Source organism: Arachis stenosperma, chromosome 6 (assembly GCF_014773155.1).
Source record: "Arachis stenosperma cultivar V10309 chromosome 6, arast.V10309.gnm1.PFL2, whole genome shotgun sequence".
Lineage (NCBI taxonomy): Eukaryota > Viridiplantae > Streptophyta > Magnoliopsida > Fabales > Fabaceae > Arachis > Arachis stenosperma.
In genome coordinates this window covers 125,431,454-125,440,646 of record NC_080382.1, presented here as the reverse complement: position 1 = coordinate 125,440,646, position 9,193 = coordinate 125,431,454, and the positions used below count along the sequence as shown (strand labels likewise).

The 9,193-nt window shown below is 35.1% G+C and overlaps 1 pseudogene; it reads right to left on the bottom strand.

The window, feature by feature from the left end:
- Nucleotides 1-434: 434 nt before the first annotated feature.
- On the bottom strand, nt 435-4,802 carry LOC130932499 (zinc finger protein CONSTANS-LIKE 14-like; annotated as a pseudogene).
- Between the last annotated feature and the right edge of the window lie 4,391 nt (nt 4,803-9,193).

Here is a 9,193-nt window from a genome sequence, read left to right as displayed (position 1 = left end):
TTCATTTTGCCTTCATGTAATCGCATATAATAACGACATCCTAGAAACAGCAGAACTCGAAAATTTGGTAGGGTCCCCCCAAAGTCTAGTTTTCCTTCCATACTGTCCATCCTATCCCCCACTAAAATCAATACACTATTTCTTGCTAGCCACTGAATGTCCTTGTTTTCTCTCCAAATATTTGTGATGTCCATCTCTGCTCCGAAATTAAGGTCTTTTTTTTTTATTACATTGACAATAATTAAATTTAAACTTCAATTCTTACGCATGAATAAACGATATCTGATTTTGCCTTAAGTGAATCGGTTATCTGAACTATCCGAACCAATTTAGTTGACTGGTTTAGTCCGATACACTACACGTTAACCAACTAAACTTCAAATAAACCATCCACCCAAAACACGAATCAAACAAATCAATAAATACTCACGGAGTTTCTAACGAAAACTACAATATATTATTTCTCATTTAGTGTAAAGATATATTTACACAAAGGGCCATGAACTAGTGTCACATTTCTTAATATCATTCTTCGTTTTGAACATCACTTGCATCACTTGCCTTCACAAATCGTCCTTTCACCCTTTTCCTCGTATCAGCCCTAGCTTTTCTCGATTCATAGCGAATGTGCTTATCGTACCTGCACAAAATTAAATTCCCCTCTTTGAGATAAAAAAAAAATGTGATATTTCCAAAAATAAAATAAAGGACATGCTTTAAAACATACCGAGGCCTGAGGGTCAAAAATCAAAATAGACAGTGTTTTATGGATAAGTGTGTAACTGGAAATCTATTGAATTTTCAGTATTGATTGACAGAAGTGTGCCGTAGTATGGGATCCACCAGTTAATAAGCAGTTAAGCACAATAAAAACGTGTACCGTAGCATGGGCTCCACCATTTGCTGGGCAAAACAATTTTTTTGGAGCATTCAAAGCTAAGGGTGTAGAAGTAGAAAGTAGATGAGTGAGTAAATCCTCTCAATTTTTTTCCCTTGAAGGTATAAAGTGTGATTTTTAACTCTATTATTTTTTCTTTCATATTTTTTCTTGATCTCACTTATAAACTGTATAATGAAAAATCACACTTTACACCTTCAAGTGAAGTTAAAAAAAAAAAAGAGAAGATCCAATTCTGGTGAATAGGTGATTAATAGTGAGTGATAAGGTGGATACTTTAATGATGATGTCTTCACATAAAATCACATTATGAACTATTAGATGAATTGACATGTTTGACTGAATATATTTGATTGAACCATTTAACTCCCTATAATGTGATCTTCATGTGAAGACATCATCATTGATGTATCTACAGACTGATAAAGTTGGTATCCAAGTAGAAACACGTTTTAAATGTGCAGAAAACAATATATTATAAAATGAATTATACCTTCGAGTTTTCTTCTTTTCCTTGTAGCGTAACATGGCATCCCCTCTATTTTTAGTCAGCTCTTCAAAGTTAACCTTGTCCTTTATGGTGCTAACATTTTCACTCCCACTCACAAGATGCTCCATGTATGCGGCATTGTTGGTGCTACTGTATGTTATGGGTTCAACCAATTTGGACTCTGATGATAATCCACCTCTAGGTTTCTTGTTGCTTTCTTCGTTTTTCATCACATGGTTTGAAGACGACTGATCCGATTGATTCTGAAAATTTTTCATAAAAAGAAAAAAAATTTTGATTCATTACTCGCTCTCGGCGATATATGGGGAAATAATGAATGACAAAATCCAGGAAAAAGCCCAAGTTTCATGTAAATTGATTAGTTAGCAAGCTCACTTCAATTTCAGCTCCCAATTCATGAATCAATAAATTTGCAAGCCAAACACTGCCATCTGGAATAGGGTTTACAGAGTCACAGCATATTAATACTATCATTACATTACTATTTTTAAAGTACCATCTCAAGCAGAGAAAGTGAAGTAGAATTAAATTTGTGACATCACAAACGATCTGGCTGTTGTGTGCTTGTAGTGTATATAGCTTATAGGTTAAAAATAGGAAACATCACAATGCAACTTGCAAGACTTTCAGTGCATCTAGAGCAATAAAATCATGTCATTCTCCATTGTCCCTCCCCATGTGAACTTTGGAGTAGGTACACTTCAAATGAAAGCTCTAAAGGCCCACAATTTTGTCAGTGTGTTTAGATTTCAAAGCCATAAGCCCACATGTACTGCAACTTTCACTTTCAATGTTGATTTTATTTTATCTTTTTCAATTTTAATTTGGTGCAACATTTGGATTCATTATGATTAAACTCGGTCAAAGTCTCAGAATCTAGCATATACATCAGTATAGGAAGACAAGAACCAATACAGTATTTGGTCAAGCTCAAGCATCATCCACATTAGTGAACCCGACCAAATGAAGCTCAGCAGGTCTTTACAGTTCAAAGTCATTTCATTGCATTTCCATAAAAACCGTTATTCAGCGACTCTAATTTAACAGTGGGAAGTTGGGAAGCAGGTAAAGGTCCCAAATCAGCGGACTCCCCTCTAGCAACCCACATGAGTAAAGACAAATATAAAACTGTGCATAAAATGAAAATCATTCGGTGCAAATAATAACTTACATTTCTTGATAGAATATCATCAATTGTTGAGGAGTTGATATTGTGCACATCTTGCAATGTTTTTGGAATCACTAATGAAGCTTCATCTAGATTATCAAATGACATCATTCCTGCTTCACTGCAATCTCTTGATTTTTGTAACTGAAAATCCCATACCTGCAGGGAGGGAAAACGTAATGTATAGCACTAATTAGCATATATTTCATCCCTAAAATCCATTCATTCCATGTTTACACACACCAATACATAGTACTCCACAGTAAGTTTGATTATAAGCACAAAACATAAAAATGCCCCTAACTTAAGGGGAAGGCATAAAATTCAAATACAATTAAAGAGAAGCAATGAAAGAGTATACTTTCAGTGATTTGCATATCACATTTACAGATTTACAGTTTTACAAAGAGCTTAAGGCTATTCTTACCTATAATTTTTTACCTCAAGTTGAAGTATAAAGAAGCTTTGAGATAGTTAGCATAATGAAAATGCATGATGGTAAAAGTATAACCGGACTTGATCAAGAAACTTTGTTGTCAAAGTTCAAGCTTAAATATCATCATGTAAAGGAAACCCTACAATCAACTACCTATTTTGGCAATCATTGGAGTGACCATTGACCAAATAAAATTTAAGCTTGAACGAAACGATCATTTAGAAAAGTATCAAAGTAAATGACAACGAAAGGTTAGGAGGCCTAGTTGTACAAGTAATCAAGATTGACTAAGAAAACCCACCCATTCAAAATTAAGGTAAACTGAAACTCTAACACTAATAATTTTAAAACAGACTAATAAACTAGTTCGTCATGTTATTTCATATTAATACAAACACTCATCCTAAATACACACTAAGGCACTAAGACAGGTCTCAAATACAGAAAAGGCTATAAACCCAGATCTCTATTTTGTCAACTCTATCCATCCAGCCTTGCAGCTTGAAGCCATCATTACCCATTAATTTTTTTTCCCAGTTATAACCAAACCTTCAAAAACAAATAATTAAATTAAATTTAATAAAAATAATAATAATACAAAAGCTTGAAATTCTATAAAACAATGGAATCAGTCACGCGAACCGAATCTCAAAGTAGTTATTAACAGAACAAATTGATCTTTCAACTTCAAATTGACTGATTCGACCTTCATTCTTAATCCTGAATTACCCTTCCCTATACGTTTTTTGTTATTCTTTGACACCAAAATCTGATAACATGATTCATATACTCTAAAAGAAAGAAAGAAAGAAAGAAATCGAAACCTGAGGAGGTTGATACGCAGGATTGCAATTATTCCAGAGAAGATCCCCTTCACTGCCGCAATCATTTCTCTTCACGCTTCCGCCATCAGAAGGCAGCCTCAACAAAGAAGTGAACGGCGTTTGCTCCATCAACAACTCATCATCGTTGTTCTTGTTATTGTTGTTGTTACGATTCGCACTCCTCTTATTGTTACTAAAACTGTTACAAGTATTCAATTCACCCTTCTCCTCAGCACCCTGAACGCACGGCGGCGTATCAGGGCACAATCCAGCTTCAACTTCTTCGTTTCGATCCGCGCCGTGCCGTTCCTTCTCGCCATCTCCAGCACCTGCTCATACACCTTGTCCTTCACGATCGGCACCACCGGACCTTTAATCTCGTCGAATCCAGATGTGTTACCGGAGCCGCCGTTGCAGTTGGAGTTGAACTTGAGCTCGATCCCTAAGGCGGCGGCGATTTCGAGGGCGGGGGACAGCCGGAGAAGCCATGGAGGCGGTGGCGGGCGTGGAGGGAGGAGGCGACGGAGGAACTGTTGTGTGCGTCGGAGTCGCAGTCGTTGCAGAGGACGAGATTGTCGGTGGCGCATCGCACGGCGGCAGGTTCGTTGCGGCAGTTATCGCAAATCTGAGAGCGCACGTGCTTGAGTGAGAGGGCGTTGGCGGAGTGCACGTGCTGGTCACATGAGATGCAGAGCTTGGCAGAGTCGGCGCGGCAAAAGAGAACTGCCGTTTTGGAGTCGCAGTAGTCGCACGGTAGCAGCATCATCAAGATGTTACTCTCTGCGTTTTAAGATATTAACTGCCGTTTTGATGATTAAATAAAATATAGAACTATAGAAGGACTAAAATGAGAAAAGAAAGAGAGGTTTGGAGGAGGGAATTACTGAATTAGGGAAGCGAAGTGAGAGGTTGGGTGTTGTAAGAGAGAGAGAGAGAGAGAGAGAGAGAGAGAGAGAGAGAGAGTATAGTGTAGTAGTAAAGAATAGAGTAGAATAGTGGGGATATAGAATTGATTATGATGAAAGTGCACATGATAAGCATGGGAAGGTGCAGACGCAATCTGGAGGATATGAATACGACGGGTGTGGGGTACACAGCGGGAAGATATCTTCGCTTTTTGTACCTAGCTGGCGACCCTTACGATGCACATCTGCAACTCTCTCTTTTGCCATTTACAGCTCCTAATACTCCTTTCTTCTCCTTAATTATGCCTATAATCTAAAAATGAAATAAATCTCATCATAAAAAAATAAAACTGTATACACTTTATTGTACACTTAATCAACAAATGGTGAAACCTTTTATCCTACTACTATTCACATGTGATCTTTTTTATAATTTCGCCATAAATCGATGTAGTCACGTGGGCTTACTCAATAAATTGTAAAACCTCTACATCTTCAACGTCTTATGTGTTAATAAGTAATTGAATAAAAATTATCAATTATGTCCTTCGGAACCTTATAATAAGAATAAATTATCATTTATATTCATAAAAGAGGGTCCGTTTTTAGTAAGTTCAAATTTTTTTACCTTTTTCAATAAATACAAAATACAAATTATAAATATACCCCACATGAAGTTTAATAATAATAATTATTTTTTTATGTTGACTATAAATATTTTTTAAATTCAATTAATAAAATCCTAAAATCATCACATTCCAAATTCTGCCCCATCTCCAAACTCACCACGCGGTGAACAAACTTCGAAGTCACCCTAATTCCTAATCTCTTTTCCTGTTAACTCACCACCACCTACTCTATTCTCTGCTGGTCTCAACCTTCACCGTCGCCGTCCAGCCGAGCTGTCGCTGTTGCCGTCTAATCCATCTCCCAGCGTCGTTCGTAGGCTTTCCTTCCCTGTCTCCCCTTCTCTCTTCTCTCTTCTCTCTTCTCTTTTCTCTCGTCGAGTGATCGTCAGCGATGTGGTTCTCCATCTCCCCCTTCATCCTCCACTTTCAGAGTAATAATGGAGCCTCAGAATAAGGTAAATAATCAAATTGAAGATTGTTTCTCATGTACAAGCTCAAACAGAGAAAGTTGAGGCAAATATTCTTGGAGGCAATGATGAAGAATCTTGTGCAGATTTAAGGGTCGATAACCTCCCTCAGGTATACGTATATTGCATACAGACATGTGCACACGTGCATGCACTCACAATGTTTATATGTTTCTCTTCTTATTCTTGGTTTTATTGATTAAACTAAGGGTAATATTGAAAATGATGTGTAAGTGAAGTGAGATTCTAATTTGAATGTTAGTTTATATCAATGTGGTTTGTTGACTATTGTCGTTGCTTCTCATGTTTATTTGTAAAGTTGAGTACGTAATGATATAATTGATGTTAACAATTTCAGAATACATATAGAAGCATGAAAGAAAAGTGTTCAGAGCCAAAAGAAGATGAAAAGAAGCTCAAGAAGAACAAGAACAAGATTAAGAAGAAAAAGAAGAAAGGCGAGACAGCTGACAAAAGGGAAAGGGTGACAGGTTTGAGAAGTTGGAGGCTCTGAATAGACGACTGCAGCATTGCCTTCTAAAGGGATCAATCCATTGAAAACATTAGTACTCTTGAACATTTGTATCATACTGACTGATTGATTTACAGATAGATATTCTTCATGTCTACTTCTGATGTTCATGTTCTTAGAGCATCAGTGTGATCCTATATTTGTTGTAGCCACTCCTTGAAATTTAGTTTTGTTGGTTTGTAATTGTAGGCAGTCAGTCCTTGACTCCTTGTTAATATTAAAGATTTTTTAATTTTATTTTTATAAAATGTTCTTTTTAATAATTAAATATTCTTATAAGTCTTTTATAACAATTTTCTCAATAATAATTACCACCATTAAAAATACTAAAACAGCAACGTATAGATGAGAACCCAAGTCCAAGTGGGAGCAAACTAATATTACTATTAAAGTATTAAAGTGAAATCAATAATATATTTCTATTGAAAATTAAAACCAGTCATGAAATAAAATTACATGGAAGACCCTGCAAAAGCATATACAAAATCTTGACCTTCTAGTCTCTCTAAGAAAAGCAAATAAGAGAGAGCCAGAATAAAAGCACACATGAAAGACATTTGAGTAATCCTATAACTTATATACAAAGCCAAACCCAAACCCAAAATCTTATATACTAAAATACAAAGGAATCACCAACGAGATGAGAACCTAAGGGAGGAGAAGCAATAATTTTCTCTGTGTGGTTTGTTTGGTGTATTGTGCGCATACAAGGGAGGAGAAGCTTGCTGTGTGGAAAGAGTTGAGTTTATCGAGAATATGTCAAGTTCCTCTTTACTACATGGGTGACTTCAATGAGATTATGCAGTTGGAAGAAAGGAAAGACGTTAGTGTGTTAACAGCAACAGCGGAAGACTTTAAAACATGGATACATGATATGAAACTGGTGGATATAAAACTGAATGACCGAAAGTTTACGTGGTTCAGAGGGTCAATCGTACAGTCAAATTGATAGAATGTTGTTGAGTTTGGTTTTATTATTTTATTTGGACCACTTAGTTGGAAAGGAATGACAGAATATTCAGGAATCAAGAAATAGGTGTTGCGGAAGTAGTCAACAGGTCGATTAGAAGTTACAAAGAGTTAAATGATATTTGATTTTTTGGGTTGTTGATGGCATTGTCGAAGATGATTAGGAATTAGTTTATTTTATCTGTCTATTACTTTTCTATTGATGCTCTACCTTATTGTATTGAGCTTTTTGTTTCAAAAAAAAAACAAAACATTTAGGTATTTTTTAAATAGGATAAAATTGGAGAAAAATAAAAATTAGCTAATAATTAGTCATCATAGATTTTAGTTTAGAGTTCAAGTGTGTAGTGTATGAAATTTTTGGATGTGCAAACTTTGCATGAGTAGTAGTAAACTAATAACTATGTATAACAAAGTGAAATTGTAGTTACAACTAACTCAAACATTATCACATTTTGAGGTGTAGTCTAAGAAGAATCGCTACATATTCATATTTGACCTCGTAGTTATAAGAAAAAGTATAAATTAATCAAAGCCTGATCTAACTGCTTTCAATAAATAATTGATGCTTTATTTATTACACATATTTTATGTAAACCAAAATATAATCGTATAATATATAGTCATATAATATATATTAGTAATATTGACACATATTTCTATAAAAAAAAAGATTATTAGTGAATGCTTCCATTAATTTACCTCTCAACATTTAGGGCCTCCTTGATGGTTTTCACTCCCACAGATCCTTACTTCAGTTTATCAGCCGCAGATTAAGCTCCCTGAGATGAAATTTGACTAATCCTAACTGAGCTTAGTGGTTCACCACTTAGGAGCATACACAATTCAACGTAATATTGAACATTTAAAACTTTTGACTGATATTAAATTTATTGGATACAAACTAGTTAAAGTTTAAATAAATAAATCTGTTCTTAAAACTGACCACCTCTTTTAAATCCAGGTCAATGTAGATCTTGAAAATGTAAAAATGACTCTGAACAGTGGTTTTGCCATTCCACTATAATGCTTTAAAATATTGCAGCACAACAATAAGGGTTCTACACTTTCTTCTTCAATGTATAGAAGGATTTGATACACCATCTCCCTAAACAAAGTACTCACAATTGTTCATGTCGAAAACATAAGAATGCATTATGGTATTGTACAATCTAAAAATATATTTATACAGATTAGTCAATTTTTTAAAATAGCACACATTCTAAGTCGTCTAACACAACAACCCGATATTTGGTTTCTTTTTTTACTGGTAACTAAATTCACTAAGTCTTCCTTTTCAACTACTTCAGCAATCATGTCTACAGAGTAAGAACTAACAATACGTTATGACTATTAGTCTTAAAAAACAGATCTCAGACGAAGTTCACACAACAACTTTTGAATATATGTAAATAATACTCACCAAACAGATACATGTCATCTAACCTTTCAGTATTTAACAAATCTGAAGTAGACTTGAAATGGAATGCTTCAAGAGGGTATCTTGGGTTGTTTACATATGTGACCGTTGTCCATTGAAAAAATATTAGTATCCAGTTGCTATTGATAGTCTTTGGCTTAGTTTTGTTATCCGCAACTACGAAGCTACACATAACATTCATCTGGAACTCAAAGATATTGCCACACTGATGCGTGAGCATCTTGTACCCTTTTTCTTATCATTTTCTAGTTGTTTTTAGTTAGGTTTTATTTAGTTTTACTTGATTTTAGTGCAAAAATTCATTTTGGATGCTACTTTAAGTTGTTTTGGTGCTTTTATGATTTAGGTGAAATTCGGAGAAATTTGACAGAGTTTGGAGCTAAAAAGAAAAAAGCTGGCAGTATCCTCCCTGG